This window comes from Panulirus ornatus, chromosome 11 (assembly GCF_036320965.1).
Source record: "Panulirus ornatus isolate Po-2019 chromosome 11, ASM3632096v1, whole genome shotgun sequence".
Taxonomy (NCBI): Eukaryota; Metazoa; Arthropoda; class Malacostraca; order Decapoda; family Palinuridae; genus Panulirus; species Panulirus ornatus.
In genome coordinates, this window is record NC_092234.1 from 52,381,604 (window position 1) to 52,391,895 (window position 10,292).

The 10,292-nt window shown below is 39.7% G+C and overlaps 1 long non-coding RNA gene across 1 annotated transcript; it reads left to right on the top strand.

The window, feature by feature from the left end:
- The first annotated feature begins 9,063 nt into the window (after window positions 1-9,063).
- On the top strand, window positions 9,064-10,292 carry LOC139751533 (uncharacterized). Its single transcript, XR_011713362.1, has 2 exons — window positions 9,064-9,342; window positions 9,926-10,292. It is a non-coding gene; the product is annotated as an uncharacterized lncRNA (long non-coding RNA).

Sequence of the window (10,292 nt, forward strand, 5' to 3'; positions counted from 1 at the left end):
GCCCCAGTGACACATAGCTTTTTGCATGCTATCAACGGCCTGCCAAGAAAGCCTAAGATGTGTTATATACATTCCACTTGTTGCATGGTATTAAGCTGTAAACGAAATCCAACACCCTGCTATAGTAAAAGTGGAATTGGATGTCCATAAATCATCGAAAGTGTTAATGATGAACATGAGTTATTACATAAGAATTACATGGAAATAGTCAAAAGACATTCTAGTATACCATAATTTCAGTTATATCATTCAATTTGGATCAACCTGATAATACTTTAAGTTAGCTGAGACAGCAACAGACAAGTGAGATCCAAATCCAGTAACAACTGGAAATATAACAATCAGCTTCCATAATTCATTCATGCCATTCAATTTGGTTCAAAGTTGATATTCTTTTTAAGTTTAGCCAATATGGCCAAACAACCGCGTCTGTAAAACAAAGCCATCTTAAAAACCAGGAACCCAAATGGAGATGAAAAGATGGAGAGAGAAGGAATTTGAATGACTGAGCCTGAACATGCCGTAGGGTGAAAGGCATGCATAAGCATGAATGGAATGAATGGTATAAACTGAAGTCAAAATACCCTATATAGACAGAACCAGGGCAAGTGGAACGCCACGGTCAACCATGGAAAGGTCCTCGTGGGGTCTGGACTGATGGATAGGGAGCATGTGTGGTGCACTTAACACATGACCGCTAACAAAAACATGAGTGGATATGGCCTTTCATCATCTTTTCTCCATGTTCTAACTTGCTGACATGGGGAAGTGATTGGTGTGTGGTTTGGAGATAAGAATGTATATGTTATCTCTTTCTTTACCCTCATGAGCCATTTGTCCTCGTTTTCTGTGGGGCAGAGTTCCATTGGAAAAGACAAAAAAAAAGGCCCCCGAAAAAAAAGGGGCAAGTATTAATAAGTATAACTAAATTCATGTATAGTATGCATATGTTATGTATAATAACATGTATACAAATATTCATGTACATATGCATTATTTCCCCCCATATCACATTTTATCATACTTAACCGCCGTTCCCGCGTCAGCAAGGTAGCGCAAGGAAACCGATGCACGAAATGGCACACAACCACCCACATACAACACGTAATATACATAATACGCCCACTACGCACACATATACATAACCTCTAAATTTCAACGTATACATCAATAACCATCCAAAGACATATACATATATACACAAGTAACATAATCATACTTGCTTCCTTCATCCATTCCCGTTGCCCACCCCACCACACAAGAATAGCATCCCCCCACGATGGTAGCACTAGGAAGACAAAAACGGGACAAATTCGTTCACACTCAGTCTCTTTCCACATCCAGGCCCTGCCCGCAACAAAACATTTCCATGGTTTACCCCAGATCTTCATATGCCCTGTTCAAATCATTGACAGCACGTCCACCCATAATACCACAACATCCCAATTCACTCTATTCCTTGCTATTTGCTGCTTTCACCCTCCTGTATATTTAGCCCCGAATTGCTCAAAATTTTTACATTTCCCACTTTCTACCGTCCAATTTGGTCTCCCACTTCTTGTTCCTCTACCTCTGACACATATATCTTCTTTGTCAATCTTTCCTCACTCATTTGCTGCATGAGACCAAACCCTTATCAATACACTTATCTTCGGCCTCTCATCAGCCACACTCTTTATTACACTTTCATTACTTAGTCGATCAAACCGACCTCACACCACATGTTGTCCGTCAACATTTCATTTCCAACACATCCCCCACCTACCCTCCTCCGCACACCCTATCTATTGGGAGCCCAAGAAAAAGAAACCTCTAAAAATCATATACCAGCAATTCATTTGCTCCATTTAAAATATGCCCCACCTGCCTGTCCATGCACCCTCCTAAAAAGGCATATATAACAACGTTCTAACACAACAAAAAAGTGCTAGTCTAACAACAAACACTTAACACTTTCACACTTAAAAACAAATCCCCCAATACCACTCCCATCTCCAACATGCTCAGGACTAATTCTATGCTAGAGCCCTAGAACCCATCCCATCTTAACAATCCTATAACAAAATTCCACACCCAAACAGAAATAAAATGCTTACACCTTGCCTCACACTTCAGTAACCTTGACTCAAAAAATCCCTCCCCCTTCCCTCCTCCAACAAACAGAACCCTGACAAAATCACAACACAAACATTCACATACCCTAGCAAGCAATAAAAACAACCCATCCTCACAACTCAGTCATAAGCTCCATAACTCCAAACATACACCCATCAAAAGCCACATTACCCCGACAAGCACAAGTTATTACTCTCTAACTTATGCTCTGGACATCAACTTATACCCCAAGACTCTTCATCAGCCCACACTTCAACTTCTACGACAACTAAAGGCACCAAACAACTTACTGAAAACAACCATGCACTACACAACACCAACAGCACTTTATGACCATGGTCCCATCTGTGTATGTGGCCAGTTCCTGAGTTGCTAAGGAGCCTCCATAGAGGAGACTCCTGGTTGCAAGAGGTAAGGTAAGGGGACAGTATTGTAACCAAATTTCTGTACTTTGAGATTTGTTTCTCGTATAATGGCAATGGAACCAATGAGACAGACACTTGTTGCTGATTTTTTTCTCTTTATTTGTGTATGGAAGTGAGTGGTGGGGCTGAGATGATCTTCACATGCTTAAGTATGACAGCTGCCCCAGTGAAGCCACATGAGCTTGCAGTAACATCACTGCAGCAAAGAAAAAGCAGGATAACTGCGCGTTTGCTTTGACAAAGATTCAGCAGCAGCCATCTACATGATGTTTTAAGTTGGGTGGTTAATCAATCTTACTGATCTGGCTTATTATCTGATCACTTTCTGACCACTAGCATGTTGACAAAAGCATGTATTCCAAAGCACACATCTGACAAATTTACAGAAACAAGCTTGAGGCATATGAAAGCAATAAATTGGAGAATGTAACCAGAATTCATCATATCAAATAAGAATCAAAGACTAGCATTGTAATGTAGCTATATAACAAAGCAATATAATGACTAACTGTCCTGTTAGACACACCTGATAATGACTGAATCTTTTGTAAGATAAAAGTGAATAAAATATCTTTTTTCTGCCTGCCTATCAGGTACTAGCAACAAAACTGTGGCAATATACGTAACGACTCCAAGTTGCTGCCTGATCTTGGTCACATAACCTGCACAAACATACAAGTCTGACCAGTACAAAGAATAAAACTTTTCTTTGAACTTGTGAGGGATACAATACTTGACTTTGTCGCTGTCTCCCGCGTTTGCGAGGTAGTGCAAGGAGACAGACGAAAGAAATGGCCCAACCCACCCCCATACACATGTATATACATACGTTCACACATGCAAATATACATACCTACACAGCTTTCCATGGTTTACCCCAGACGCTTCACATGCCCTGATTCAACCCACTGACAGCACGTCAACCCCGGTATACCACATCGATCCAATTCACTCTATTCCTTGCCCTCCTTTCACCCTCCTGCATGTTCAGGCCCCGATCACACAAAATCTTTTTCACTCCATCTTTCCACCTCCAATTTGGTCTCCCACTTCTCCTTGTTCCCTCCACCTCCGACACATATATCCTCTTGGTCAATCTTTCCTCACTCATTCTCTCCATGTGCCCAAACCATTTCAAAACACCCTCTTCTGCTCTCTCAACTACGCTCTTTTTATTTCCACACATCTCTCTTACCCTTACGTTACTTACTTGATCAAACCACCTCACACCACACATTGTCCTCAAACATCTCATTTCCAGCACATCCATCCTCCTGCACACAACTCTATCCATAGCCCACGCCTTGCAACCATACAACATTGTTGGAACCACTGTTCCTTCAAACATACCCATTTTTGCTTCCCAAGATAATGTTCTCGACTTCCACACATTCTTCAAGGCTCCCAGAATTTTCGCCCCCTCCCCCACCCTATGATCCACTTCCGCTTCCATGGTTCCATCCGCTGCCAGATCCACTCCCAGATATCTAAAACACTTTACTTCCTCCAGTTTTTCTCCTTTCAAACTTACCTCCCAATTGACTTGACCCTCAACCCTACTGTACCTAATAACCTTGCTCTTATTCACATTTACTCTTTAACTTTCTTCTTTCACACACTTTACCAAACTCAGTCATCAGCTTCTGCAGTTTCTCACACGAATCAGCCACCAGCGCTGTATCATCAGCGAACAACAACTGACTCACTTCCCAAGCTCTCTCATCCCCAACAGACTTCATACTTGCCCCTCTTTCCAAAACTCTTGCATTCACCTCCCTAACAACCCCATCCATAAACAAATTAAACAACCATGGAGACATCACACACCCCTGCCGCAAACCTACATTCACTGAGAACCAATCACTTTCCTCTCTTCCTACACGTACACATGCCTTACATCCTCGATAAAAACTTTTCACTGCTTCTAACAACATGCCTCCCACACCATATATTCTTAATACCTTCCACAGAGCATCTCTATCAACTCTATCATATGCCTTCTCCAGATCCATAAATGCTACATACAAATCCATTTGCTTTTCTAAGTATTTCTCACATACATTCTTCAAAGCAAACTCCTGATCCACACATCCTCTACCACCTCTGAAACCACACTGTTCTTCCCCAATCTGATGCTCTGTACATGTCTTCACCCTCTCAATCAATACCCTCCCATATAATTTACCAGGAATACTCAACAAACATATACCTCTGTAATTTGAGCACTCACTCCTATCCCCTTTGCCTTTGTACAGTGGCACTATGCACGCATTCCGCCAATCCTCAGGCACCTCACCATGAGTCATACATACATTAAATAACCTTACCAACCAGTCAATAATACAGTCACCTCCTTTTTTAATAAATTCCACTGCAATACCATCCAAACCTGCTGCCTTGCCGGCTTTCATCTTCCGCAAAGCTTTTACTACCTCTTCTCTGTTTACCAAATCATTTTCCCTAACCCTCTAACTTTGCACACCACCTCGACCAAAACACCCTATATCTGCCACTCTATCATCAAACACATTCAACAAACCTTCAAAATACTCACTCCATCTCCTTCTCACATCACCACTCTTTGTTATCACCTCCCCATTTGCGCATTTCACTGAAGTTCCCATTTGCTCCCTTGTCTTACGCACTTTATTTACCTCCTTCCAGAACATCTTTTTATTCTCCCTAAAATTTAATGATACTCTCTCACCCCAACTCACATTTGCCCTCTTTTTCACCTCTTGCACCTTTCTCTTGACCTCCTGTCTCTTTCTTTTATACATCTCCCACTCAATTGCACTTTTTCCCTGCAAAAATCGTCCAAATGCCTCTCTCTTCTCTTTCACTAATAATCTTACTTCTTCATCCCACCACTCACTACCCTTTCTAATCAACCCACCTCCCACTCTTCTCATGCCACAAGCATCTTTTGCGCAATCCATCACTGATTCCCTAAATACATCCCATTCCTCCCCCACTCCCCTTACTTCCATTGTTCTCACCTTTTTCCATTCTGTACTCAGTCTCTCCTGGTACTTCCTCACACAGGTCTCCTTCCCAAGCTCACTTACTCTCACCACCCTCTTCACCTCAACATATATATATATATATATATATATATATATATATATATATATATATATATATATATATATATATATATATATATGTATGTAAATGTAAATATTGTAAATATGTGTGGAGTAACTATAAATTGTCATTTAGCAAATGAGTCTCAAGGTTCATTTCCTCACTATACCTTCTTCCTCCACCCCTGGTGATAGAACTATTCCTGACATAGGCTTCACTGTGAGTGAGTGTTTGAGCATTCATACACACGAGTAAAGATATGGTACATACATATTGTAAAACTCTCTCTCTGTAACACACAAACAGTAACATACAATAATCACCATGGCCATTCAAGGTAGGTTATATCCCTCTTTTCCATGTATGCTTTACTTTTAAATGTATTTCGTACAATAATATAGCTATATGTCATTACTGATAGTGCATTATGAGAATCACTCACCCAGTCTACCCTTCCTCCACCACCTGTGAAGCACATCCACCGGGGTATTTATGCATGTTAGCTCAATTCTTTATATGTATCCTTTACTTTCAAGTGTATTTCTTTCAATTCATAGTGGGAAACAAAACATTTGAAGATTTCTTTTTATCTATAATGTGAATTAAAAGTGTTTGAAGTCATTTAGCATTTAAGAGTGAAGGGGATGAGACGATTTAAATAAAATAATCCAAGTCACTGATTTAAATCAATCTATACAGAAAACCTTTTTCTTTTTCGCAAACTTTCCACATAACAATGAAGGTAACAGAATTCTGTAATTCTATGCATTACCTACAAAGGTACAAATACAGTATAAGATAACCTTCCTCTTTTCCTGTGACATTTCACCAAAACTGGAATATGATAAGTGATAATGGTAAAGGTCATAAATTCTATGCCATTACAACAAATATTTTTCCTACTTTGATGCACAAGTGATCTTTTGGCTACCAAGAGTGCAAAAAACAGCAAAATAACAGCAAAAGGTGCACAAATAAAAATTTGCATTAATAAAACCATTCCTAGCTTTAGAAAGACTCATTATTTATTGGACTGGACAATCACTCTTATGAAAAAAAATCTATTTATACTAGAACAAAAAAACTATCAAATCTTTCTTTTCATGAATAAAATATCATACATTCCTGATTTATTTATTGGATGATACTGACCGATCTAAGGTAAGACAGTGGTGCTACAGACAGTTCTGGTCACCATGAACAAGGCAAGTTTCTAGAAAGGTGCATGAATGTCCATCATAATCATTAGTGGGTTACTGAAACATTTAGGTAGCCCCAGTGACTCATCAGCTGTTTGGCTTGCTATCTACGGCCAGCCAAGAAAGCCTATGATGTGTTTATAATTCAACTTGTTGCATGGTATTAAGCTGTAAACTGAAATCCAGAGCACCCTGCTATGTAAAAGTGGAATTGATGTCCATATCATCGAAAGGGTTAATATGTACAGTGAGTTATTACATATGAATTACTGGAAATAGTACAGACATTCAGTATCCATAATTCAGTTATATCATTCAATTTGGATCAACCTGATATTCTTTTATGTTAGCTGAGAAAGCACAGACAAGTGAGATCCAAATCAAGTACAGACTGGAAATAGTAGACAATCAGCTTCCATAATTCATTCATGCCATTCAATTTGGTTCAAGTTGATATTCTTTTTAGTTAGCCAATATGGCATAGGCAACCGAGTCCGTAATCAAAGCCATCTTAATAACCAGGATACCAAATTGGAGATGAAAAGATGGAGTGAGAAGGATTTTGAATGACTGGAGCCTGAACATGCAGTATGGTGAAAGGCATGCATGAAGCAGTGAATTGGAATGAAGTGGTATACTGAAGTCGAAATACCATCATTAGACTGAACCAGGGCAAGTGGAACGTCCACGGTAAACCATGGAAAGGTCTGTGGGGTCTGGATGTGGATAGGGAGCTTTGGTGTTGGTGCATTACACATGACAGCTAGAAAATAAGCATGAGTGGATATGGCCTTTCTTCATCTTTTTCCTTGTGCTACCTTGCTGACATGGGGAAGTGATTGGGTGTGTGGTTGGAGATAAGAATGTATATGTTATCTCTTTCTTTACCCTCATGCATTTGTCCTGTTTCCTGTGGGGCAGAGTTGCATTGGGAATAGACAAAGGCGAGCAAGTATTAATATGTATATCTAAATTCATGTATATGTATGCATATGTATGTATAATAAATGTATACAAATATTCATGTACATATGCATGTATTTCATTCACATTTTATCATACTTAATCGCCGTCTCCCGCGTCAGCAAGGTAGCGCAAGGAAACAGATGAACGAATGGCACAACCCACCCACATACACACGTATATACATAAACGCCCACACGCACACATATACATACCTATAAATTTCAACGTATACATACATATACATACAAAGACATATACATATATACACAAGTACATATTCATACTTGCTGCCTTCATCCATTCCCGTTGCCACCCCACCACACATGAAATAGCATCCCCCCCGGACGATGTAGCACTAGGAAGACAAAAAAGGTCAAATTCGTTCACACTCAGTCTCTTTCCACATCCAGGCCCCACAAAACTTTCCATGGTTTACCCCAGATGCTTCATATGCCCTGGTTCAATCCATTGACAGCACGTCCACCCCAGTATACCACATCATTCCAATTCACTCTATTCCTTGCATGCCTTTCACCCTCCTGTATATTTAGCCCCGAATTGCTCAAAATTTTTCATTCCATCTTTCTACCTCCAATTTGGTCTCCCACTTCTTGTTCCCTCTACCTCTGACACATATATCTTCTTTGTCAATCTTTCCTCACTCATTTGCTGCATGAGACCAAACCATTTCAATACACTTTCTTCTGCTCTCTCAGCCACACTCTTTTTATTACTCTTTCATTACTTATTCGATCAAACCACCTCACACCACATGTTGTCGTCAAACATTTCATTTCCAACACATCCACCCTCCTCCGCACAACCCTATCTATTGAGCAAGAAAAAGAACCTCTTAAAATCATATACAAGCAATTCATTTGCTCCATTTAAATTATGCCCCACCTGCCTGGTCCTGCACCCTCTAAAAGGCATATATAACAAAGTTGCTAACCACACAAAATAGTGCCTAGCAACAACAAACACTTAACACTTTCACACTTAAAAACAAATCCCCCCAATACAATCCCATCTCAACATGCTCAGGACTCAATTCTATGCTAGAGCCCTAGACCCATCCCATCTTAACAATCCTATAACAAAATTCCACACCCAAACAGAAATAAAATGCTTACCCTTGCCTCACACTTCAGTAACCTTGACTCAAAAAATCCCCCTTCCCCTCCTCCAACAAACTGAACACTGACAAAACACACAAACATTCACATACCCTAGCAAGCAATAAACAACCATCCTCCCACCTCAGTCTTAAGCTCCATAACTCCAAACATACACCCATCAAAAGCCACATTACCCAGACAAGCACAAGTTATACTCTCTTGCTTATGCTCTGGACATCACTTATACCCCAAGACTCTTCATGCCCACACTTCAACTTCTACTGACACTAAAGGCACCAAACACTTACTGAAAACAAACATGCACACAACACCACAGCACTTTATGACCTGTGGTCCCATCTGGTGGATGTGGCCAGTTTCCTGAGTGCTGAAGGAGCCTCATAGAGGAGACTCCTGGTGCAAGAGGGTAAGGTAAGGGTACAGTATTGTAACCATTTTTGTACTTTGGAGATTTGTTTCTGTATAATGGCAAATGGAAGCCAAGGAGACAGACAATTGTTGCTGATTTTTTTTCTTTTTGGGTAGTGGAGTGTGGTGGGGATGAGATGATCTTTCACATGCTAAGTATGACAGCTGCCCAGTGAAGCAACATGAGCTTGCTGTAACATCACTGCTGCAAAGAAAAGCAGGATAACTGCTTGTTTGCTTTGACAAAGTTCAGCAGCAGCCAGCTACTTGATGTTTTAAGTTGGGTGGTTAATCAATCTTACTGATCTGGCTTTATCTGATCAGCTTTCTGTCCATCTTAGCATGTTGACAAAAGCATGTATCCATAGCTCACATCTGTCAAATTACAGAAACAAGCTTGATGCATATGAAAGCAATAAATTGATAATGTAACCAGAATTCATCATATCAAATAAGAATCACTAGCATTGTAATGTAGCTATATAACAAAGCTATATAATGACTTAACTGTCTGTTAGACACACTGTTATGACTGAATCTTGTAAGATAAAAGTGAATAAAATATCTTTTTTCTCCTGCCTATCAGGTACTGCAACAAAACTGTGGCAATTCGTATCTGACTCCAAGTTGCTGCCTGAGTCTTGGTCAACATACCTGCACAAACATACAACTCTGAACAGTACAAAGAATAAAACTTTCTTTGGAACTGTGAGGGATACAAGAAATGAAGCAGATGCATGGCGTAAAGAGATCAACAACAAAACACTGGTAAAAATCGAACACCACTGTGAGGATATCATTAAAATATTGCACTATACCAAGTTTGGTACTCTAAAGAATGCACTAAATTTTTCTATCCCTCTTATCAAATAGATTTTCCTGTTAATTTTCTCTTCAGAAAAGTTAAATTTTTTGTAAAAATCTCTCTATGACAAAATATATATCTAAAGTAA